This window comes from Chrysemys picta, chromosome 6 (assembly GCF_011386835.1).
Source record: "Chrysemys picta bellii isolate R12L10 chromosome 6, ASM1138683v2, whole genome shotgun sequence".
NCBI lineage: Eukaryota > Metazoa > Chordata > Testudines > Emydidae > Chrysemys > Chrysemys picta.
The window spans coordinates 122,352,093-122,376,217 of NC_088796.1; the positions used below are offsets into that span (position 1 = coordinate 122,352,093).

The 24,125-nt window shown below is 49.5% G+C and overlaps 1 long non-coding RNA gene across 2 annotated transcripts in view; it reads right to left on the reverse strand.

Moving 5' to 3' along the window:
* Window positions 1–20,185, reverse strand: part of LOC135972295 (uncharacterized) — a 134,809-nt gene extending 114,624 nt beyond the window's left edge. For both annotated transcript variants that reach the window (XR_010588719.1, XR_010588718.1), the window contains exon 1: window positions 20,047–20,185. This is a non-coding gene — a long non-coding RNA (uncharacterized LOC135972295). The remainder of the gene's footprint in view (window positions 1–20,046) is intronic.
* Window positions 20,186–24,125: the final 3,940 nt, after the last annotated feature.

Sequence of the window (24,125 nt, forward strand, 5' to 3'; positions counted from 1 at the left end):
TCCTCCTTATCCCTTGTGGGCCCTATGGGTCACGTTTGCAGATGACACAAAGCTAGGGGAGGTTGGCAACACTTTGGAGGCTAGAGCTAAAATTCAGAGGGGTCTTGATAAATTGGAGATCTGGGCTATAGGCAACAAAATGAAATTGAGCAAAGACAAATGTAAGGTGCTACTCTTAGGGAAGAAAACCCAAATGCACAAATACAGAATGGGGGATAACTGGCCTGACAGCAGCACCGCTGAGAAGGATCTGGGAGTTGTGGTGGATCACAGCCTCAACATGAGTCAGCAATGGGATGCTGGTGCAAACAAAGCAAATGTAACGTTAGGTCGCATTAACAGAGGCATAGCATGCAAGTCACGGGAGGTGATAGTGCCTTTGCGCTGGGTAGGCTGAAGTACTGTGTCCAATTTTGGTCACTGATGTAGCGAAACTGGAAAGGATCCAGAGGTGAGTGACAAAGGTGATCAGAGGGATGGAATGCAGCCATAGAGCAACGGCTGAAGGAACTGGGTATGTTTAGTTTGGAAAAGAGGAGATTAAGGGGGGACATGAGAGCAGTCTTCAGATACTTGAAAGGCTGCCATACGAAAGATGGAGAAAAGTTGTTCTCTGTTGCCGCAGAGGGCAGGACAAGAGACAATGGGTTCAAACTACAGCATAGCAGATTTAGATTAAATCTCAGGAAAAACTTCCGAACTGTAATTTCAGTAGGACAATGGAACAGACGCCTTCATGGCAGGGTTTCAAAAGGAGGCTGGATAGCATCTGTCCTGGATGGTTTAGACCCAACAAATCCTGCACCTTTCCCGGGGGTTAGACTAGATGACCGTGGTGATCCCTTCTAACCCTGTGGTTCTATGACCCTGCAGTGTCAGGAGTAAAACCCCTTTGCCTGCCTGGGCTGGATCAGCAGAATAAATGGCCCCTAGCATGTAGCTATGATGATGAGCTCACAGAATATTGTCCCTTTTATGAGGGTCCCAAGGGAAAGAGGTGACGCTACAGTAGGGCCTTCAGGCTCTGGCCCAGAAGAGGCCTGGCTGGAGCTCTTGGAGGAGTAGGAGAGGTAGGGGCTGTTGACTGGTGCAGATCCAAGCAGGGGAAGGCACCAACTAGTTACTCCCTGCCCTTCCTCCCCTTATTCTCCAGGGAGCAGATATCCTTGTTTCTTGTCTGGGACCCAGGGAGGCTCCACCGAGGCCTGAAGGAAAGATGGAGCCTCAGCAAGAGGTCAGGGAACAACTGGGAAGGAGAAGAGAGTGGGCCTGGGAATCCTGGAACTGGACTGGCAGATGAGGGGCAGAACTTACACACTCATCCCCAGGGCTGGCAGCGAGTGTGAGTCAGGCTCTGGGATTGTGACTCCAGGCAGCGGGACCAAGCTCTGGCTCCATTCAATCAGACACCTACCTAGACTCCTGATCCCTTGTCTATGAAAGCCTCTGAGTGTATGAAGATCTGAGGGAATTCCAGCTCAGCACTGCTCTCTGCTGCTGTAGATGGAGCATCCTGCGTGCTAATGAACCGGATTTACATGTGCATCTGTAACCTTCTCCTGCCGTCTGCCCTCCCGTGGGAACATGTCCCCACCCCCCCAAAGTGAGATGTATAATGATGAGGCTGTCCTTCTAAGCAACACTTACATACATAACTGCTTTTGGTTTCTGAAGGCTCTGCGTGTTCCTGCAGAGCTCGTAGGAAACCTGCCTGGAGAGTCCCATGGAACGATTTATGGGGCAGATCCTCCTCTCAGTCCCACTGGTGTAAATCCAGTCACCCCACTCACATCAGTGGAGTTCCTCCTGGTTTCTGCCGGAGGGCCTGAGAGCTGAACTGGGCTGGAGGTTTTGAAATGGCTTGGAAGAAGAAGACAGGCGCGGTATCCACATGGAATATGCCAATGAGCATGTCAGTGGCTGATCCTCGTCGCTAGGACCCGGCACACCGAACACATGCAAAATACATGAATGTTTGTGAGGGCTCTGGTGCAAAAAGGATACTGACTCATCTCAGGTTACCCCTAGAACACATATAGGCTGCCACTGAAGTCCTCCCCTCCCCCAAACTCCTCTCTCCTGCCTAACCCCGCCTCCTTGCCTTTAACCCTCAGCTAGCCCCTGGACTGACCACCTTCCTGCCCTCCGTCTTTCTGCATGGCTGGACAGCGCGGCAGGGGGCTGGAATAATGGCACACCTCCTCCGGCCTCACCTCCCTCCTGCTCTCAATCACGTTTTCACACATTATTCCTGGTAATTGGGTGGCTTTTCACGGAGCAGGTGTGCCTCAGCCTAGCAATTGCGGGGCACTAGCACTTTTCAGAGAGGTGATAATTACCCGGCATGAAGGGTTTCCGCGTTGCTCGGCGTCCCTCCGAAGGCCGCTGAGTGAACAGTAGCAACAAGAGACCAAAATGCTGCCCCTTGCTTAGGGATGCTTGTCGGGAGGAAGGTGGAACAAAGGTCTGATCTGGCTGCACACGTGAGCTACTCCTTGCTTTGGCAAGGAGAGGAGCACTGTAGCAGTCACAGTGCTTTAGTGTATCAAGCAGACATCGGCTTGACATTCGAGTCCCAGCCCTGCGCAGCGAGAGGCAGCTATAATAGCCATGGGTAAAAGGTCCCTGCACATTCACTCCGCCACATTTCAGCTAACGGCCCCAAGGAACCCACTTGGCCCTCCACGGAGAGCCGGCCTGACAGCTTTCACTTGCTTTGTGTTGCGAAGGGACCGGGCCTCAACATATGCTCCAAACAGCTGCCTCAGCCGGAGCCTAGCTCTCGGGCAATCAGACCGCAGCACAGCACTGGGGCAGGGGCTGGAGAACCAAGGCTAGACATGATTTTGAAATGAGAAATCAAACCCCAAAACCCAAGCAGAGGGAAAAGGGAGACGTGCCAGAGGCGCCGCGAAGTCCACCCGGGACTTTGCTATTGCTCCTGGTTTTACATGGAAGGCGCCCAGACCCCAGGGTGATAAAGCTCTACGCCAGACAAAAAGCTAGATGAAGTTAAGAGACAGAGACACATCTAAGGCTAACAAAGCTTTAGGCTTCTTTTCAGAAACGCCCTCCCTGGGGCTGGAGTGGCAGAGAAGAGAACAAGCAATACTCTGCAATAAGGGCGCTTGTGTAGCAAAAGGAAGTTGGCTTGTGTAAATTAATCCCAGGGAGGATGAGGAAGACAAGGATGGCAAAGGTGGAGAGAGTTTTGTTTTGGTTACCAAAGCCCAGCTGTCACTAAGCACTAGGCTGTTGCCTTTTGGAGTAAGAAAAAAAGGAAGGATGTGAGGGGGTTTTTTGCTGGTAGATGATGTTACTCTGACCCTTACCACAATAAAGGAAGGAACTTGTCCTTGGGTGTATTAGCAAAGATCTTGTGTTTTGGGGGGGCAGCTGGGTTTGTTTGTAGTTTTCTTCTAGAGCACTGAGCATCGACATTAATCAGGTAGATCGGTGGGGACATCACCCCATGATTGCTGGCAGGGCAAACATTGGTAGAGTTGTCTTTCTTTTTCTTTCTTTTTTACTTACTTACAAGGCCCAGTACATAGAATCATAGAATATCAGGGTTGGAAGGGACCTCAGAAGGTCATCTAGTCCATCCCCCTGCTCAAAGCAGGACCAATCCCCAGACAGATTTTTACCCCAGTTCCCTAAATGGCCCCCTCAAGGATTGAACTCACAACCCTGGGTTTAGCAGGCCAATGCTCAAACCACTGAGCTATCCCTCCCCCCCTACATCAGCTAGGGACTGGAAAGAAAAGAATCAAAAGTTCAACCAGTTGTGTGTATCTTGTGTGAATTCCTGTTATGCTTGATCAAGAGACATAAATACATTCAGAGGAGTACCAGAGTCCTCAAAGCTCCCCTCACCCATTTCAGCCATCGGGCAGTCAAACGGGAAATAGAGGAATAGTTGCAGCTCTTCTTGACTTTCCGAAACACTGTACTCATCCTGCTTTTAAAATGATGTCAGAAAGCCAACGTCCACCTCAGCAAAAGGCACCATGGAAGGTGGTGTGGGGGGTTGTTCTGCATAATTCTGAACCCACTCAAAAATCATGGGTTCCGTAGTTTGACTTGAACTCAAATATCATGGAGGTTGTGGTCTCCTTCGGACCAAATGAGGAAAGGAGCAGAAAGGAGAAGATGCCGAAAAACCAGCATGAACCTTTGAGCAGGCAGGAGGGCGAGTGAAGGGACACAGGACCAAGTATCAACTTCAGCTTTCCATGGCACACAGAGCTGCGAGCACGGGGAAGAACTGTGTGTGTGACAGGTGGCATCCCAGCCCAGCTCTGCCGTCTGCCAGGAGGCTAGCAGCAGCTCCGTCTCCATGCCCACTGAGTCTCCAGCCTCTCCACCGAGAGGGCCAGTCTTGCCAGCTACTGCCAACACAGGCCAACGAGGAGGCAGTGATGTCCTGCCTTGCGGAGTCATGTTCCCCAGCAGCTTCACCCGTCCCATCGCGCAATATGCCTCTGTTCCTTACAACCTCTGCTTTCTAATGACCAGAGAGAAGGGACAGGAATGAAGAGGTGGAAATGTGGGTTCCTGAGGGCTACCAGGCACCGGTGCAGTGGCTTTCATTTATGCCCTTACTCAGCTCAGACCAATCTACTGTAGAGGGCCTGGCTCCAGCAGGTCTTCAGGACTCCCCATGTACTACTCCATAATCCCCCTCGGAGGAGCAAAAAGCTTCTGTCACACTCCTCTTGCTTGGCGCCTGTGTCTCACTGCAAAATCTGAGCGCCTCCAATCCTGAGCTGCTCATTCTCTGCCCAAACTCCACGGGGACTAAGGCCAAGAAGCACCTGTCTTCTCCTTGGGGAAGGACAGTCTTCTCCCCACCTTTCCCAGGGGGTCCCTGTCCCCACTGTGGTGATTATTGGACCGAAACATTTACCCTAAGCAGCTGGTAAAAAGTATGTGAAAGTTTGTAAGATGTCACAAACACCGAGGACTTTTTGCCTGCCGGAGAATTAACCGTAGAAAATAGGTCAAGTTATTTTCAATAAATAAATGTTATGAATAGGTGCAAAAAAACCAGACAGAAAAACTAAATTAGTCCAGACAAAAATGGCCTTTTGATATAAGTAAAGAACTCTAGTGAGATCAGACCTGGTCAACAAGAAAATGTGGGAATGAAGCTACCTATGCTGAGTTTGGCCTTATGGAAATGGATTTAATTGATTGACAAAATAATGAGGATAAAATATGTCACCCACATTTACTCCTGTGTGAGGTTCTTAAAAAGAGACTTTGACAAAAAGGAAGAATCGTCGTTCCCCGGCTATCCCCTGACCTGCCAGGACTGCAACTCAGCTCAGGCCAGGAGGAACAGACTTTCTTCCCGAGAGGAAGGCCAGCTGGCCTCACTCTTATTCAAGGAATCACATCATCATGAAATCCAGTCCTCAACCCACCAGTGGGGATAGCTAACTACCTGCCTGTACAGGGACGTAAGTTCCATATTGTTTTCCCTTCCCTTGTTATGTTGCTTTCTGCTCCCACACACCCCTTTCATCCTATCCTCTCGCTCATTCTCTGGGCTTTTCACTGAATACTCAGATCACCTATACTGCAGCCAGCTAAGTCTGCCTTCTCTAAGGAGAGAGGATCCAGCCATATGATGTCCCGGTTCAGAACGTGAACCAGTATGCAAGCAGCAGGCATTGTGGTCGACCAACCAGCCAAAGCGTTCACTCGTAATTACCCGGCGGTCCTGTGCTCCAAAAACCTCAGCCAACTCTGGATTTCATCTATCTTCTCTACCCTGTCTCTCCTCCACTGTGTGTCTGTTTGTTAAAAACAGGATAGGCAAATGCCCTTCACATCGGGACAGAGAGTAAAATCAACCCTTTCCTTTTCATCAAAGAAAGGTTATTAATGAAAAGAAGAGACTCTGATAGCTCTGGTTACGTTTGTTTTGCAGCCACTCAACCGCAGTTTCAATCTAAATTCTTCTTTTAATTCCTTGTTCTTTCTTTGCGTTTAAATCAATAAACGTTCAACTTGAATGAATGCTTTTGGGTGTTTGCCAACTCACCAAGTAAATCCTATGTCTGTGAAAAACCAGCCCTAAATGTATCTATCATTGTTTAATGCTGGACAGTCAGAGAGTTTATAAACATCTTTAAGTCTTTAGGCCTTTGAGATCAATATCAATACACGCCCCCAGCTGCATCTGGAGGGGAGGAGACAGGGCATATGCTCTCTTACCCCCCTCCCTGTCTCATGGCCCATTGGACATAGGGTGGAGGAGAAGGATCTGCAGATGTTTGGACTGGCTGCCCCTGTGCCTTTCAGCAGGAACTGGAGATCACTCCTGCTTTCTATACAACAGCTGATTGGCACCCAGCAAGTGGGAAGATGGAAGCTCCTGAGAGGCAGAGGGTCCGTTCCTGTCACAACAGCTGCCTGGCGCTAGCAGCACCAGCCACCCAACCCTAGTCTGGGACATCAGTGAGGAAAGTCAGGTGAGGCAGGTCCATTGGGCCAAGGACCCTAGGACTCAGCCTTATGCTTAGGCACCAAGAACTCCAATTACATCCCCAAGGCCCCTTCCCAATGCATCTTCCCAGCCCCCCACCCCCACTCCTGGGGTTTTGGCAACGCCGTGCTGCTACGTGCAAATGAGGCAGGCGCTGCAGGCTGGCGTGATCCACAGTGGAGCTGCAACTGGGAGCTGGTACAAAACAAAGGCAGTCTCCCTGTGGAGACGCCCTTCCTGCAGCTGGTGAGAGCAGAAACTGTCAAGATTGCACGGTGCCTCGGCTGGCCCAGCCCAGCCCTCCCCTGGTGTGGCTCCCAGGAGCACGCACACATAACCCAGCTGCCTCTCTGCTCGTTGGCTTCGTTTCTGTCAAGGTTCCCTCCCCACTCTGAACTTTAGGGTACAGATGTGGGGACCCGCATGAAAGACCCCCTAAGCTTATTTCTACCAGCTTAGGTTAAATTTATGCTGCCACCACCAAGTATGTTCCAAATATTTAGAGAGAGCCACTTGGAACTCTGCCTTTCCCCAAATATCTCCCAAGTCCCTACCCCCCCCTTTCCTGGGCAGATTTGAGAATAATTCCTCCCTCAAGTCCCTACACCCCTTTTCCTGGGTAGGCTTGAGAATCCCCCTCACCAATTAGTCCTGGTGAACACAGATCCAAACCCTTGGATCTTCAAACAATGAAAAATCAATCAGGTTCTTAAAAGAAGAATTTTAATTACAGAAAAAAAAGTAAAAGGTAAAAGGTACCTCTGTAAGATTAGAATGGAAGATAATCTCACAGACAATCAAATTCAAAACACAGAGGGTTTCCCTCTGGACAAAACTTTAAAGTTACACAAAGAACCCAAATTTATCCTCCCTCTTATTTGCAAAAGAACTCACAAACAAGAAAATAAAAGTAATCTAATTCCTTCTCTAAATACTCACTACCCTATAGGCGTTGGATGGTTCCTTCTTTCTCTGTCTCTGCAAAAGCCCCCACACAGCACAGACAAAAGACTTTTTCCCCCTACCAGATCTTTAAAGTATCTTGTCCCTTTATTGGTCCTTCTGGTCAGGTGTCAGCTAGGTTATGTGAGCTTCTTAACTCTTTACAGGTAAAAGAGGAATTAACCCTTAACTGTATGTTTATGACAGTCTCATCTAGTGACTGGCCAGCGTATTCCAGTATAGAACTTCTAGCCTCCGTTCGCTCGCTGCGGCCTCAGCCTAGGAAATCCCCATCTCGAGAGGGAAGCTCCACACCGACAAACTGGGAAGGGAGGGCTGGTTGGTTTAGGTTTAGCTAATCAACGTGAGTGACAGATGTTCAAGTGGACACCCAAAGAAAGGGGGGAGGGAGGAAAACTGGAAGAGTCTTTAGGCAAATTATTCATCTGCAAAAAGATGTCTTCTGCCACACTTCATTTCTGTTAGCTCTGGCACTCATCCCCTGGGCTCGGTCTCTCCTGGGTGCCTGGTGTTCTCTTTGAACTCCGACATTTCAGAGAACTGAGAGCAACCGAGCTGATTGCACATCAAGCCCTCGCTCAGAGAGCGAGACAGCTTGGGAGGATTATCCCTGCCGAGCGGACATAAATGGATACTGTACGCCGCCTTCCTGGAGCAGTGGTGAGAGTCTGGGACGCCTACACCGTGTGAAGCTGCCTGCCCTGGGAGGCATAAGATGCACACTCCTCTTCTCCCCTCCCCTTTGCTTCCTTTTCATCTCCACATGCCCTAATCGCACTGGGGATACTGAGCAGCGTAAAACGGGCTTTTAAAAATGCTTTATAAAAACATGGGTGGGGAAAAGGAGGAGATAAAGGCGCATCAATGCATCTGGCTACAGGGGAACTGGGTGTTTTAAATGTTAGATCCTATCCCTCGGAAGAAGGTTACGGTATGAATACAGATGGATGCTGCGTGTACGTCTGCAGAGAGCTTTGGCTTCTGTTCTAATGACTGTCGAGCAATCAGCTAGGGGCATGCCTGGGAGCTGTGGGATATAAGTAAGATAACAAACATTAAAGTTTAATGATAAGAAAAAATTGCCTGTGAGATCTGTTAGAACATGGAATCACCAGTTCTAAGGCCAGAAGGGTCCATTGCGAACATCTAGCCTGTCCTGACTGACACAGGGCAGAGCACCTCACCCAGTAATTCCTGCATCCAGGCCAATAATTTAGGAAGTGGCAGACGCCCGATTGCTTGGAATAAACAAGAGAGGACAAATACAGAACTATCGTACCCAGGAGGGATGATGTAGATCTCTTTCCTCATCTCAAAATCTGGTATACCTGACTCTCAGCCATGGCACATCTTAAACCTGGAAACCAAAGCCAGTGGTCTTGATCGACTGTCACGGTTACAAAATAGATGAGAACCGAGACACAGAGCACTCTAACAGATGACCACAGATGGTATCGTACTTTAATCCCAGTATCTAAGAGCTGAATTCGCCTTCTGAAAGAACAAGAGCACTGCACTTATATTCCTCAACTCCCCAAAATGCCAGACCACATTGGTGCAAGAATCTCCGTGTGCAGAAGGAAAGAGCAGCTAACTGTGAAAGAACCAAACTGGGAGGGGGCTACTACTTTTGCATCCACGTTGGCAGCAGAGGCACATCCACCATCAATGGCTATACTTTAAGGCTTGAGGCTTGTCTACACAGGGACATCCAGGAAAGTTGATCTGAATTAACTAAAGGTGTGTATTTGAAGCGGACTAGTTAAACCACATTAAATCGCTCTGTGGGTGCTGTTATTCAGAATTAAAGTGGCCTTAATTTGATTTAGCTTAATTCACTTTGGAAGTGAATTAAAATAAACTGAATTAAGGCCACTTCAGTTCTGAATAAGGGTGTTCACACAGGGTTTTAATGTGGTTTAACTAATCCACTTCAAATTCACACCCTTAGTTAATTCAGATTAATTTTCCTGGATGTCCCTGTGTGGACAAGCCCTAAGATCTTCAAAGCTGCTTTGGAGGTCCAAACACCCACTTCCATTCATTTTAATGGGAACTGGGAATCCTTTAGGTAGCTTTAAAAAACTCATCCTAAAATCCTTCATTTCCAATACACAAAAAGTGCGGTGAGCACTATGGGGCGGGAGCCCCCCCCCACAGTGTGCATGTTCAGTGCCTAGCACAATGGGGCCTGGATCTTATTTGGGGTTTCCAAGCATGAGTAGTATAAAGAACAATCCTTTTGCTCTGGGGGATGGACAGTGAGCCGGGACAGGCTGCTCAGGGTCAGGTGAACCAGATGCTGGTGGAGAATCACTCTCCATACATGAGGCTGTCTAATGAACCTGCAGTCAAGCCTTGGGTAGGTAAAATATATACAGTTACCTGTGGGAAATGGATACTTCCAGACAGTATAGAGTAGTATCTCTGTATGCGAGGGGTATTAACCACTAGCTACAGGTGACATGATATGATACGATCTTATTGTTGGACATCGCAGCAAGGAAAGACTTCTGCAAATGCCGAAAATCCTCACGTTAAAAGGAGGAGCCCTGGAACTGGATTCTGGGGGCTACACTTGCATGCATCATTTTCCTTTCAATGGCTGTCACGCTGGCATGTCTTTCACCCTAGCCACAGAGCCAACAGCCACCCGTGCTGCCACTCCAGGGGCTTTCAATATTTGGCCTTCTTGGTGCCAGTCTAGAGCTGGTTATCACCGTGTCCACGAGGGGGTGTCCATGTGTACCTCCGACTTTATGATTTTCTTACTGTTTTTGTAGAATTCCCAATGCGGAATGGCGCAAACTAACCCAAGCTCCCTGCCCTCGCTGCGGGGGTTCTGAGAAGGGAGCAGGTCACAACCGAGACCCAAGGTCAGGGACACATAAAGGCAGCCACCTTCCTCTCCAAACTGCCCCCCAAGGGCTTCTGGGGACCACCGTGGGCTCAGTTTCAGGCAGTGGTAACCAAACTAGGGAAAAACGTGGAATCAATGCTTAAAGAGAGGCGGGCTAGCAGTCTGAGACTGACCTGCACTAGAAAGTTTGACTAGCATAATTTTGAGCCATGTTGGTAAAATCCTGACTTTCCGTCGGTGGCTCCATGAACAACATTTGCAGCCTAAAGGCACTATTTTACCGGTACTGCCAATGTGGACGCTGCTTTACCTGTCCCGGTGAAACCAGTCCTCCAGAAACAGTCCCACAATGCTCCTCCCCACGACAGTGACCACTCTTGTCACAATTGCTGCCTAGAGGTCACCGTCACTGAACACCACCACCCCTAAAGCCACTTTTCAATACCATTAAAATAGAAAAAGCAAGTATCAGATATGAAATTGGCCCCATCTCTGATAAATACTAAAATACCAACACAGCCCTTCGATCTGGACAAGGAGAAAATGTATTCCCTTCACTGAGGCAATTGCATAGATGGAGAGATAAGGGCGGTAGATTATGGGCATATAGATTATGAACAGAACAAGCAGCTAATCACATTACCTTTTCACTGAGAGAGGATGGAATGGTAGTTGATCTAATTCGCTATTTTAGAAATACCCTCCGTAGCTGAAGAGATATTTACTGAGGAAGGCTTTGATCACTACATGGGTAATGGAACTTTAAAACCACTCATCATCTGAGCAAAATATAGAGCTAGATGCAAATGTGCACCAGAGGAGAACCATCCCCAAACAAATTACTAAGGCTGGATGGATTTCTGGCCAAAAACCTTTCCAATACAATGACTGGAGAGTATTCAGGGCTCTTCAGCTCAGGCCTCAAGCCACAAGGATATGGAACCAGCTCTAATTAGTCATATTAATTTATTTTCAAATAGGATAAAACAGGAAATAAAAATGTAGTGACCGCCAACAAGTACCTTTGCTTTGTGTTTTCACCATTGTCCACTGGGATCAAGTCATATCATGTTAAAATTAGAAAGCAATAACATTCAAAGGCCCACAATCACAGACTGAAGGCAGGAGCAACAGGAATACCAGGTCTAAATAAACATATACCAGGCAATGTTTTTCTTGTGACCACAGCACCTAATCAGTGCCACCTATAGCAGAGTTCAGGTACTGGGTAGAAAGTTAACTGGGGTTAGACTAGTTTACTAGAAACAAACCAAAGAGACAGGATTTCGTATCAACAGTGCATCCCAATTATAGCAAGTAATGCAGTCATTTGATTGGGAATTAGATGCCAACTCTACTCAGGTGCACCATGGGAAATAAAGGATGGAAGATCTCACTGAGTCCCTTGTCCTGCTGAGTAGGACAGAGGCTGTGGGAATGAACGCTGGCCCAGGAATTAGTTATGACATAGACGGCTTGAAACTTTAACCTAAACTTACTAGCCCAAGGGGTAGACAGTGTGCTCGGATCCCTCTCGGGATGGCTTCCCCCAAGGGTGAAAATAAAATTGAAAACTTACCGGTACGTGGGCTGGCTCCCTCCCCCCCCCACCCCCGGAAAGGACTGGGCCTCGGGTGGAAGGGGGGGGCTGGGGGTCAGCGTCCCCCCAGCCAGCCCTTCCAGGCTGCCTGGCCTGCGCCGCCCAGGGCCCCAGCAGCGATTTAAAGGGCCCAGGGCTCTGCCGCTGCTGCCACTACCGCAGCAGTGCTAGGAGCCCCGGGCCCTTTTAAATCGCCAGCCCCGGGGTAGCTGCTCCTTCCCCCCCCCCCGCCCCATTGGCAGCCAGGGCAGGCAAAAGGGGCAGCACTGATAACATCGCTGCCCCTTTTGCACTCCCCCGTGGGCAGCCCTGCCGCTAGGGACCCAGCAGGGCCACTGACGGGGAGCACAAAAGCGGCAACGACATTAAAGTGGCAGCGTTTTAAAGTAAGGCGGTAGGGGCCAGTACTGGTGGCCACTTTTTACCAGTATGCCGGCCCAGCCCGTACTGCCTTACTTTCACCGCTGGCTTCCCCTGGAGCCTACTCCTCCGTTACAGCAGCTGGGAGGTGTCAGCAGGGCCGGATTAGGGTTCTGAGGGGCCTAAGGCTAATGGGAGGGAAAGGCCTAAGTATCAACGACATATTGCAAAACAAATTATGAAGTCATCAAACATTTCTCTACATACATATTTCCATATTATTTATTTATGTAAAATGAACACGGTTTATCCTACTCTCACGACACTCAATTCTCCAAACAGATACGTCTGAGTAAGAGATAGCAAGAGGGATGCTACGCGGTCCTTCTCTTAGGCCTCCTTCCTCCGAGGTAGTGGAGTGCTTCTCTGTATGAAGATGAACACTGCAACATTCCCCATCCTGCTCGCCTCTTTCCATCTGGTGCGTCTAACCTCAGCTCTCCACATGGCACAGTGCAAAGCCAAGCCCTGCAGGTGTTTCCCCCAAGCTATGGCCTCTCCATGACACACCCTATCTCACTCTGACTGCAGTCTGGGAGGCAGCCAGCTTTTATTATGTAAAAGAAAACCACTCAGGTGTAAAATCCACTGACATAGAGGAAGTAGGAGTGGGGAAATTACATTGGGTGGCATTGTATTTTAGGCTGTCTTGCTCTGAAAAGTTGCACTAGCTAAGGACAATGAATTACTGTTTTCACATTGAACCCAAATATTATTTGTGGGATGATAACCAGTTTGTGTAGTTAATCTCCAGTGATTGACCACATCAAGCCACTTTGTCACCAAGCTCTTCCACAATTAGAATCAGAGAATAGAATCATAGGACTGGAAGGGAATTCGAGAGGTCATCTAGTCCGGTCCCCTTAGGGCAGGGGTTGGCAACCTTTCAGAAGTGGTGTGCCGAGTCTTCACTTATTCACTCTAATTTAAGGTTTCACGTGCCAGTAATACATTTTGACGTTTTTAGGTCTCTTTCTATAAGTCTATAATATATAACTAAACTATGGTTGTATGTAAAGTAAATAAGGTTTTTAAAATGTTTAAGAAGCTTTATTTAAAATTAAATTAAAATGCAGAGCCCCCCGGACCGGTGGCCAGGACCCAAGCAGTGTGAGTGCCACTGAAAATCAGCTTGTGTGCCACAGGTTGCCTATCCCTGCCTTAGGGTGACCAGATCACCCAAGTCAAATACCGGGACGTGGGGGGGGGGGAGGGGGCGGGGCAAAAACAAAAAACCACCCTTCCTCCACAAGCACTGGAGGGAGGCCTGGGAGACGCAGCGGGAGCGCGGGGCTAGGGTGAGTGAGAGTCCGGCCTGGCCCCGAGCAGGCAGGACTCAGTTGGGCAGTAGGGAGAGGAGGGGGGCAGCCCGCGGGGCCAGGCGGCGGCTGTTCTCCCCCCCCCGGGCAGCGGGACTCGGGAGCAGCCGCTGCTGCAGCTCCCACTGCCGCAGGGGGAGGAAGCGGCCGATGGCCAAGCCTGGCGGCTGCGGCTCTGGCGCCCGGGCCCAAACCCGGGCCTGCTGCGGGGACCCAGCAGCGCGCACGCTGCGCCCAGCCCCTGGCCAGTCGCGTCTGGGCTGCTGCCCAGCTGGTGCTATCCCGTGGTGGCCCCGGAGCGGGGGCAGCAGGCCCCAGCCCCCCCCCCCCGTCCCGCTCGGGTCCCGCAGGGGAACGAACGGGGCTGGGCTGCCGATGCGTGCAAGCACTTCCGGGCTGCGGAGCATTTCCTTGTTTGTCCAGTGTCCCGACCGCACATCGGTCGGGATGTGGGACAAAAATATCGGGACAGTCCCGATAAAATCGGGACGTCTGGTCACCCTTGGTACCCTGCACTCATGGCAGGACTAAATATTATCTATTCTAGAATGTGCAATCAGCAGTCTGACATGAAGTTTTTTAAGCATGAGTTCTGTGTGCACCATCCCCTGTGGTTTGCATTTGTTTGTTTTAAGCTTTCTGTAAGAAAAAGGTAACAGCTAGAAGGGACGCAAATCTTTAGATGGTTGCCCAGTCATAATATTTAGCACTTCTGTACTATGTTAGCTCTTCAAAATCACTGTGCAAACATTAAACAAACTTAATCTAAAGCCTTTCAGCTTTTGAATGACTAGGAGTTGACAAACAGAGCGATTCCCTGTTGTGTTCTCTGCCCCCCTGAACAAAAAGACTTCCCTGAAAATCAGCATCTTTAAAGAACCATGAAGGCTCTTTCAAAAGAACAGTCCAACCGTGGCTGCTGTAGTGACACCCTTGTTACATCAGGTCTGGTGTTTGTTTAAGGCTGATGTTCCTGTTTCATTTGCATGTGTAAATCAAGCAGACCTTGCTTATTTTCCCCCCCTTAAAGTGCTCAGAGTTTAAGGAGGAGGAACGTGAATGAGATTCTGCTCATACCAGGTGTGAAAGAGCAAAAGGGACCCAAATCTAGTCTTGTGCAAAAATCTGTTCTCCCTGAAGTCAATAAGGCTACCCCGGTGTAATTGTCAGCAGGAATTGGCCTGTGTTCTCATTCCCATCTCGAATCACACCCCAGGCTCACCCAACATTTTCTACTTGGGAAAGAAGTTAGAGTTGGGGCAGAAAAATGAGGACTAACTTCAGGTTTATTTAGCTTTAAGTTTTTGGAATGAAACTCAAAAGAAATCAAATGTGAGGTACTTTTATGATGGATTAAACTGCTGGAGAACCAGCATATGGACAGAACCTGCCTTTAGCTTATTCAGCCAGTCTTTCTATCATAGCCTGCTAAGAAGAGGATTTAAAATCCTTGAGGGAGAGGGGAGGGAAAAACCTACAACATTGTAGGCTGAGTTTCCTCCAGTGCTTGTGCAACCCCTTGAAAGTACAAAGATGCGTTGGCCTGTGGAACTAGGCTGAGCATAAGGAAAGAACTTGGTGGCCTGTGCATCCCAGGACAGAAAAATACATCAAAGAAAAAATTGGATGGCTTTGATTTTTAGTACCGTTCAATACAGTATTGAATACAGTGCATCATACAGCTGAAGCCCCTTGGTGGAAGGTTCTGTAAAAGTTAAAGGACAGGTATCCAGAATGGGAGGTTTTGTTTTGCCTACAAATGTGTGGGAATTTGTTCCTTATACATGGGAGGGGGGGCAGTAGTTCTAGCTGGGGCTGAATAGGGTGTGTGCAGGTTCTGTGCAAGCGTCCCACCCTACTGCTCTGGTACTGCGTCCTCCCCCCCTGTACCCGGCCACCCCCTTGCCCTGCCTCTCCACAGGCACTCACCAGTTGTCCAGAAACAGGACCCAACACACATAGAAGGTGACAGGCACTCGGACTCAGCGTCCTAGAGCAGCCTGCCAGCCTCAGCGGAGGAGAGGGACAGAGGGAGCCTCTTCCCTCCCTGACAGCTAAGCAGAGCTCTGGAGAAATCTAAGTGCCAAGCGTGGTGTTCTGTGATCTGATTGTGCGAGCCGGATTCCCCTGCAGGTCAGCTCCGGCTCCTGCTCCCAGGAACAAAGCAAGGGCTACCAGTGCAGAGATTCCGGTCCCTCCATGCGTCTGGCAGATACTAATCCCAGCTCTAAGTGGGGCCGGTAATAATTTTGTTTTACGGGCCAGGCTTGCTAAGCATCCCATAAATCCAGCAGCTGCAGAGGTCATCCTTCAGTGACATCGCATGTGGTTGCCTAGCTCGTAATTTCATCTCTAAATGGAAAATATGATAATTTTATGTTGGAGGCCAGAGCTCCCCGCCTGCTGTTAAACCAGCACATCAATAACGTATCAGAAATGGAGAGCACTGGAGCAACAGCAGAGACACAACGTCCGGAGTGCATGCCTCAAATAAAACACCCACTTTCCGGGGCCTGGAGCTGGATTCAAGGGGAGGGGGTCTGGAGTTGCTCCCCTGAGGAGGACTTCTGTGCATTGAAGGAGCAGCTGGAGCAGACTAGAGTGACCAGATGTCCCGATTTTATAGGAACAGACCCAATATTTGGGGCTTTTTTTTTAATATGGGTTCCTATTACCCCCCCACCCCCGTCCCAATTTTTCACACTTGCTATCTGGTCACCCTATAGCAGACTGACCTTGCTGAATTCCCAAAAAAACCCAAGAACACAGCAGCCCAAAGACATCAGGAGGAGGAGCTATTGTTCCACACCCCTCCAGAAGCACAAAGGCGTGTCCCCAGGCCTGTCTCCTGTTTATCTATGTACTGACCCAATGGCTTTAGCTTAGTTTTGCTTTCAAATCTTGAGGGAGTTCAAAGACCAAACATAGTGAAATTCCCGTGTGGTGTGAAACCATGAGAACAGGATACACCAAAAGCATTATCTGAGCCCGGGGAGAAAGAAAATGGCCAAGGAGCATGCAGGTCCAGGTCTAGAACAATGAATGGCACTAACCCAGAATGGAAAATCAACAGGTGGAAACCTGAGACATCCAACAGCAGATTTCAGTTACCATCTGTCTTAGCGACTTATAGCCCCAATGCTAGAGTATGTGAGCACCTCTGTTTTTCTTTCCCACAGCTGAGCTTAATTCATTTAGAAACAAAAAGTGAGTTTCTAGCCCTTATAATTGCGGAGAAAAGCCATTGTATTAGGTGTCACATTACAGCAACACACCTCAACTTTTTCTATCCCATCTCCTGTCCCGCAAACCCATACAAACCTAATTAATTAAATGGCTGGGTCTCGGCTGGCTCTCTCCACTTGGAAAGTTCCCCCAGATCTTGGTCTCTGGAGAGCACTTGGCCAGAATTTGCACAGATGGCTGGATTCACTATTCTAGTGGCTCGCTGCTGGCATAAAAGACGTTAACTGCATGCCATTATAACCAGTGCTGAGTGGGCAGTTTATGGGCAAACATCATAAACATTAGACTCTCTGCTACTGCAAGGTTTTTCAAAGTACGTGTCTCCTAAATCATGGTAGCACCTAGGAACTCCAGTCAAGGTTCAGGACAGACAGACAACAAGGGCAGCCCTGCTCCAGAGAACTCGCACTCAGACAGGACACAGCAGGTGGAGGAAATGGACAAGCTGGGAGGGGGGGGGACAGGAGCAGAGTTTAGCAGGAGAATGGAAATCTCAGCGGGCCACTTGGCTGAGCAATGCCACTAGTACAAGAGAGTGCTGTGCTGGGACGAGATCAGCTCACGCACAGACAGCTAGTTGAGGTGATGCTGACAGCAGAGGGAAGCACTCGGAAGTGTTCGCAGCCATGGTGCCGTCTCCTTTGGCTGAAGGTTCACACCACAATTGGCCAATCCGGCCCATAGTTTAGGAGAGCTCTTGGATTCCCCGCAGAAGCTGGGTGTTCCCATTAAAGCACCCGTGAGTAATGCTCTCCTATCTCCCCACTTGGCTAGGAGACTCCATCCCGTCCTGGGGATGATGACCTGGACTCAGTTATGCACACCCCGGTCACCTCTTGTCTGGACTACAGCACAGCGACGTACCTGGATGTAAAGCCATCCGCCCGTAGGAGACGTCAGCCAGGGCAGAGAGAGAGAGAATGAACCACACATGACAGACAGGGTGAAAAGTCTGGTGGTAGAACCCACCCACACAGAATACAACAGAACAAGATTAAAAATGCTTCGGGAAAAACCACGAGGGGCCGATCACCAGTTTCTTTTGTGTTTGACATGGGAGGAGCCTCGATTAAGAACTTCATGAGCTCATGTGACAGATCTACGTCCAACTACCACGAGGCCAAATACATTGCACACACTTTATCTGTGCATATTGCTGTGCGCATCCAAACACCGCAAGCCCTAAGGCTGCCTCCTGCTAGCAGAGAGTAGCATTGTCGTCATTTGTACGTCTGAGGGCTGCTCAGGGATTTGGTGATGGGGCCATCCAAGACTCTGGATAGACAGATGGCAAGGCATGTGCACAGTAAGGCAATCTGATATCCTTAAAGCCATATAGATGTCATAGGGTGACCTGCCCAGAGCACCTTCCTGTGGCAGTTTGCGGCACGCCAGGCGTGTCTGCCTCAGTTTCCCTCCTTCTGATTCCACAGTAACTCTGCCCCATGCTCTCTCACCTCAACAATACCCCTCCTTGGGACTGGTTTATTACCAAAACCATGGTGCACATGGTCCCTAACAAAAGCCTCTAAACATAGTCCACTTAACACCCCCTGTGCAGGTAGTCCTCCCAGGACACCAACTCCCTTGATGTGAACATTTCACCCAAAGGAGTCAGGTCGTACACACCACAGTATGGTTTTATCAGGCTCTGGTATCTTCCCCCACACCTTGGTGTTCATCACTCCTCTGCTGTCCCTCTGCCCAGACAGCCCCCCAGCCCTTCCAGCTGAAGTGCAATCCCAGTCTTCCCAGCAGGAGCCCCCACAGCCTCCCCGCTGGGAGGTCATCCTCACCAGAGGACCATCGCTCACCCCCCGGCCCTCTCTCTGCACCCCTGGGTCCAGCTCTCCAGTGTGGAGATGTCAGTGCGTGAGCCCCTCTGTAGCGCTGCTCCCCTGCCTACATGTCAACTTGGCTTAGACTCCCGCAGGCACATCCCTCTGCTGCTCCTCCTCCAGTCAGCCCCCCCCCCCCCAGCCCTGGCTTTCTGGAGGGGGGAGGCCAGCCAGCAAACTCCTCTTGCTGCTGCCTTACCTTCAAGCAAACACCTTCTGGCTCTGGCAGCTCCACCCTGTCCTTCCTAACTGACTAGGCAGCATTTTCGGATGGACTCTGGCAGGCCTCACTCCCCTGGTCTCCCTCCCTCCGCTCTGATTCTCCCTGGTTCTTTATAGCCCCAGGCGCTGCCCATCCCACACACTTACCTGGCCAAATGTGAGGGGAGCTGGCCTTACTGGGGCCAGCCACCGTAGGACAGGCCATGCTTCAGATGAAGAAAAATGAGAGCGGACGATGATCTGAGCCCAGAATTCACCTTCAGAATGGCCCCTGAGTGAGATGTTCAGCTCACCTGCTGCTGCTGGGCCTTGCAGCAGAATATACAGGTCCCATAACGACTGGACAATGTGTGTCACTTTTAGCCGTGAAACCATTTCCCAGCACAACCTCCTCTTAGACAAGCTGCATAAAAATATACCTGCAACCGTTGGGTTTTTATCTACGTTTGCAAAGCCCTATGCAAATTCACCATTTATAAATGGCTTGTAATTAGAACAAAAATAACCGTTTTCTACCAGAAGGCAAACTGATATTTTTACTCTCTTTTGTTAAGTTAAACTACATGTCTCCTCTCCTAGCCCACGAGCAGTAACAAGCGAAGCGAGGGGCGGACCTGTCAGCCATGTATATTTGGGCTTCACTCTTAATCCCATCCAGACAGACAGTACTCTGGGATGGGATAGAGAGTGTATTCAGAACTGATTGATAGCCAGAGAACTAGCCACCCATCACTTGCCTACAAACGCAGGGAGGGCCTTGTTAGAAGTTGCCTCCCACCAACCCCACTTCCAAAGAGTCAGCAGGCAGCTCACAGGGACTTAGACCCTGATCCGCACTCAGATCCCAGCCGGCTAAACCCTACACCCATTGAAGTCAGTGTGATTCTGCACAGGTAGGAGGTGCTGTCTGCATGGATCTGATTGCAGGACTGGGGCCTATATATCATTGCCGTTGTTCCTAAGAACGGGCCCGGGTTAACCTGACTGAAGGCTTTTCACTACATCAATTAACTATTGATCTCAGCTACTCTGCAACTATGATTCAGTGCATTTCTCTTAGCTCCCTAGTTGTCCCCACTTACTTTGCCAAATGACGTCCTTTGACGCTCTATCCTCAGGAACTCTCTGCTTTCACTGACCCTAAACCAATTCAATTTGGTTTCGTACCATGTAGCAGGTCTTCATTCTCATTTGGAACAATTATTTAACAGCAAGGGAGTTGGCATGTTTTTCACCCTGGCTGGAGACAGCTCCATTTAATAATTAACATAATGTAACTTTACTTAAGAGGACAGCCCCTTTTAGCTCCCAATGGCTGGGCTGCAGAAACTTCAAACAATTCTGGAGTATGAAGAAACAAAACTAACAAAATTCTCAGCTGGCAGGACAGATTCCCCCATTTCCCTCTCCAAAACACAAAGCGCTTGTTTCTCTGGAGAGTGTTGCTTGTGTTCCTTAGTGATGACTATCAATAAAGTTACTATGGAACCAACTTCAAGTAGCTTAAGGAGCTAACCAAATGACAACTACAAGGACATGGGCAACACCTGCTCTGTTTAGGGCTAAGTATCATGGGTAAAGTTTTAGAGAACATTGATGTTAGAAGCCAGAGTCTCCTTGATTTTCCTGGCGTTTTTGGAATTTTGGGGCGAGGGGGGAAATCAGTAGAGTTGATTGCTGCGAAAATGGAAGGGGAATAACAATACAAGCAGGAAAGGTTTGCTAGCAGCCACGGTGTATCTGTTCTTTCATGTGCTCATTCCAAGGCCAGGCTGGCAAGTGTATTTACTTGGCTTTTTTGTTTTTAGAAGACACTGGGACAGCATGGGAGACCCAATTGTCACTCCTGACCAACAGCTGCATTGAGATGATCACTTGGGAGCTGTGGTCAAAAAGGTATATTCTCAACTCCGGCTACGGAGAAGAGTTCAGCATTATCTTTTGGATATCTTTGCTACCATCACCCATGCCTTTGTCACTGCAAGGTTGGACTGTTGCAATATGCTCACATGGGGCTATAGATTAAATCAGTTCAGAAGCTGGAACTGGTACAGAAGACAGTCACTTGCTTCTTCAACAGGGCATCTTAAAGACAGCATCTATCTGCATAAGGAATTTCTATGGTCCACCACTACTATACAATCAAAGCTCCTCACAGCCGTGAATGTGTTTATCTGAACCCCTCAGTGATGCAGGGCATTGTTGTTATCCCATTTTACCGATTGGAATGGAGGCACAAAGAAACTAAGGGTCTGTCTACACGGCAACTAGACACCCACGGCTGGACCGTGCCAGCCGAGTCGGGCTCGCAGGACCTGGGCTGCGGGACTGTTTCATTGCAGTGTACATGTTCCAACTCAGGCTGGAGCCCAAGTTGTGGGACCCTCCCACCATGTGGGGTCCTAGATCCCAGGCTCCAGCCCGAACCCAGACATCTACACAGCAATGAAACAGCCCCGCAGCCGGAGTCCCGCGAGCCCAAGTCGGCTGGCCTGGGCCAGCTGCGGGTGTCTAGTTGCCGTGTAGACAGACCCTAGGTGACTTTCCCAAGGTTGCACAGGAATCTGGTGTGGAGCAGAGAATGAACTGAAAACTCACAAGTCCTGGACTACTGCCCTAGCCACCTGGCCCAGCCTCTGTCTCCACCACCCCAAAGTACCTAGGCCACCAGGGGTGCTGCGCAGTACATGAAGTAGAAAATCCCTCTTAACTCCTATGGCAACCAGCTTTCACCCTGGAGGGCAAGAGTTGATTACCCTGATTATCTTAGCCTGTGTGACTACACGTGGAATGATCTCACCCTTTGTAAAACCCAGCCAAAGCATCTGACTTGATGCCCTCCTCCTGCTCAGCGACGACGCGCTCAACGGAGCTGCTTCCAGGGAAGAACAGCTCTCTGTTTGGGGTGAGACAAGTCATAGTCCGAGGCCAGAAGGGCCCACTCAATCATCTAGTCTGGGCTCCTGTGCCTCCCGGGCTACCCAACGTCCATGCTCTCTAGCACACTGCTGTAGAATAATTCAGGGGGACTGATGAAATAGGATGCTAGGGAGGGTAAGTGGTGACATACAGTGGCATCGAACTGCTGATTTGCAGGTCTCCCATCAATTCCCACCACTTTCTAAAGCTAATGATGAAGCCAGCTGTGTCCCAGTGCAGCCTGAGGAACGGAGTATCTTCCGAGTCATTGAATATTAACACAAGCCAATGGCTCTGCTGACTACACTTTAAGGTTATGCGCAATATAGAGGCCTTGAGCAGAACTCAGATTAATCATTCCCAGTGTTCTACTCTATCTAGGTTTTTATACCATGCTCATCATCACTCTATTATCCAAGCACCTTCCAGTAGTCGATTAAGCACCGTAAGTGCACATCCGTCATGTGTTGTTTGTTCTCTCATCCCCCCCAGAGAGAGAGAAGTGCTTGGAGCGGAGTGTCTTGTTTGGGTAGGGTTCTTTTGTTTGTTGGGTTAAATATCCCTGTTGCTATGTGTGTGCGCATTAGATAAGGCAAGGTCAGAGAAATGCACCTTGCACTTGGAAAGAAAAGTGGCAAGGTCTGTGATGGCCCATTGTTCCCGGGGGAGTTCACGGCACAGTTTTGGACCACTCCCAAAGAAGGTTCTGTCTCCTGCAGAGAGAGGAGTGGTCTTTGTCCCAGCGCTTTAAACAGGCTTTTAGGTATTCTGGGCCCAGGCCATGGAGCGCTTTGAAGAGAAGGATTGAGATTCTGAACTTGATTCAAAATTCTATCGGAGGCCTGTGTAGAGAGTGGGGGGCAGGTACACCGTGTTCACAGTAGCCTGTGTTGCTGAGGAGGGGCACCAGTGTTTTTGTACACGTCAATTTCCTAAGTGCTGCAGGTTTCATGTCCAGGTATACGGCGTTGCGTAGTCCAGCTGAGAAGTGACAACGGCATGGATAACTGAGGTCTTTGTCTGTCAGGATGGGATGGATTCGCCGAGCCAAGCGGGGAGGGCAGGACGCATTACTCACGCCCATTGTGATGGAAGAGCTCACTGTTAGCGGGGAATCGCCTGGACTATGGACCGAGCTGACTGTTTGTGGTTGTGAACCTTCAACCAATGGAGGCGGCGAACTCCTCAAAATACTTTCCTTTGCCCAGCAGCGTCACCTCTGTCTTGCTGAGTTTCAGCTTCAGCCAGCCGTTCTTCATCCCTGAGCGGATTGCATTGAAGCCCTGGGCCATATTGGTGGTAGTGGTGTGGTCGTACGTGGTGAAGGATAGGTAAAGCTATGGGTCAGTTGCATACTGCTGGCACTTGAGTCCAGGTCCTCTGCCAGCTCACCTAGCGTTTGCATGTAGATGCTGAAAATGACCAGAGACAGAACTGATCCTTGTGAAACCCCACAACTGAGAGGTCTCATGGTAGAGGTGCAGTTTCCCCAACTATTCACCAGGTACATCTCTCCAGGAAGGACTCCAACTATTTTAGCACATTACCTTGGATTCCTGCCACCTCTCTCAGGTGAGACAGGAGAATTTCATGGTCGGCAGCGTCGAAGGTTGCAGAGAGACCCAGCAGGAGGAGAATAGATGTCTGTCCTCTAGCCACTGACAGGAAGAAATCATCCATCAGTGCCACTAAAGCAGTTTCAGTTTCTTGTCCTGTCCTAAATCCAGAATGTGCCAGGTCTAGGATTTTGGCTCAGTTAGATGAGTTTTCAGTCAGCCTTTTGGCTCGCTTCTCTGTGAGCTTGCACAGGAAGGGAAGGGTTTGACACTAACTTGGTTGGGTGGGACTGACGCATCCAGGGTGTGTTTCTTCAGTGTTGGTCGGGACTACTGCGTGTTTGAAGGAGGAAGGGAAGATCCCCTCTCTGTATGAGGCATCGGCTATTTCGATCAGAAGTGGCACCTGTTGGTCATTGCTCTCTGTCACAAGCCAGGAAGGGCCTGGGCTGGAGTCACAAGTCTTGGATCAGGACTTCTCTGGAACATACTGAACTCTGGGAATGCAGGTGGGCTGTTGGTTGGCAGGTGGAGGCAGACCATACCCAGGCTCTCAGATGTGCGTGACCTTTTCAGTGAAGCAGTTCTTTGCAGTGCCTGATGCTCAGATCTGGTGTAGCTTTGCAGGCACTCAGGATTGCTGACGCAATTTACCGGGTGGCTCCTTAGGGTGGGATTTGGCAGCC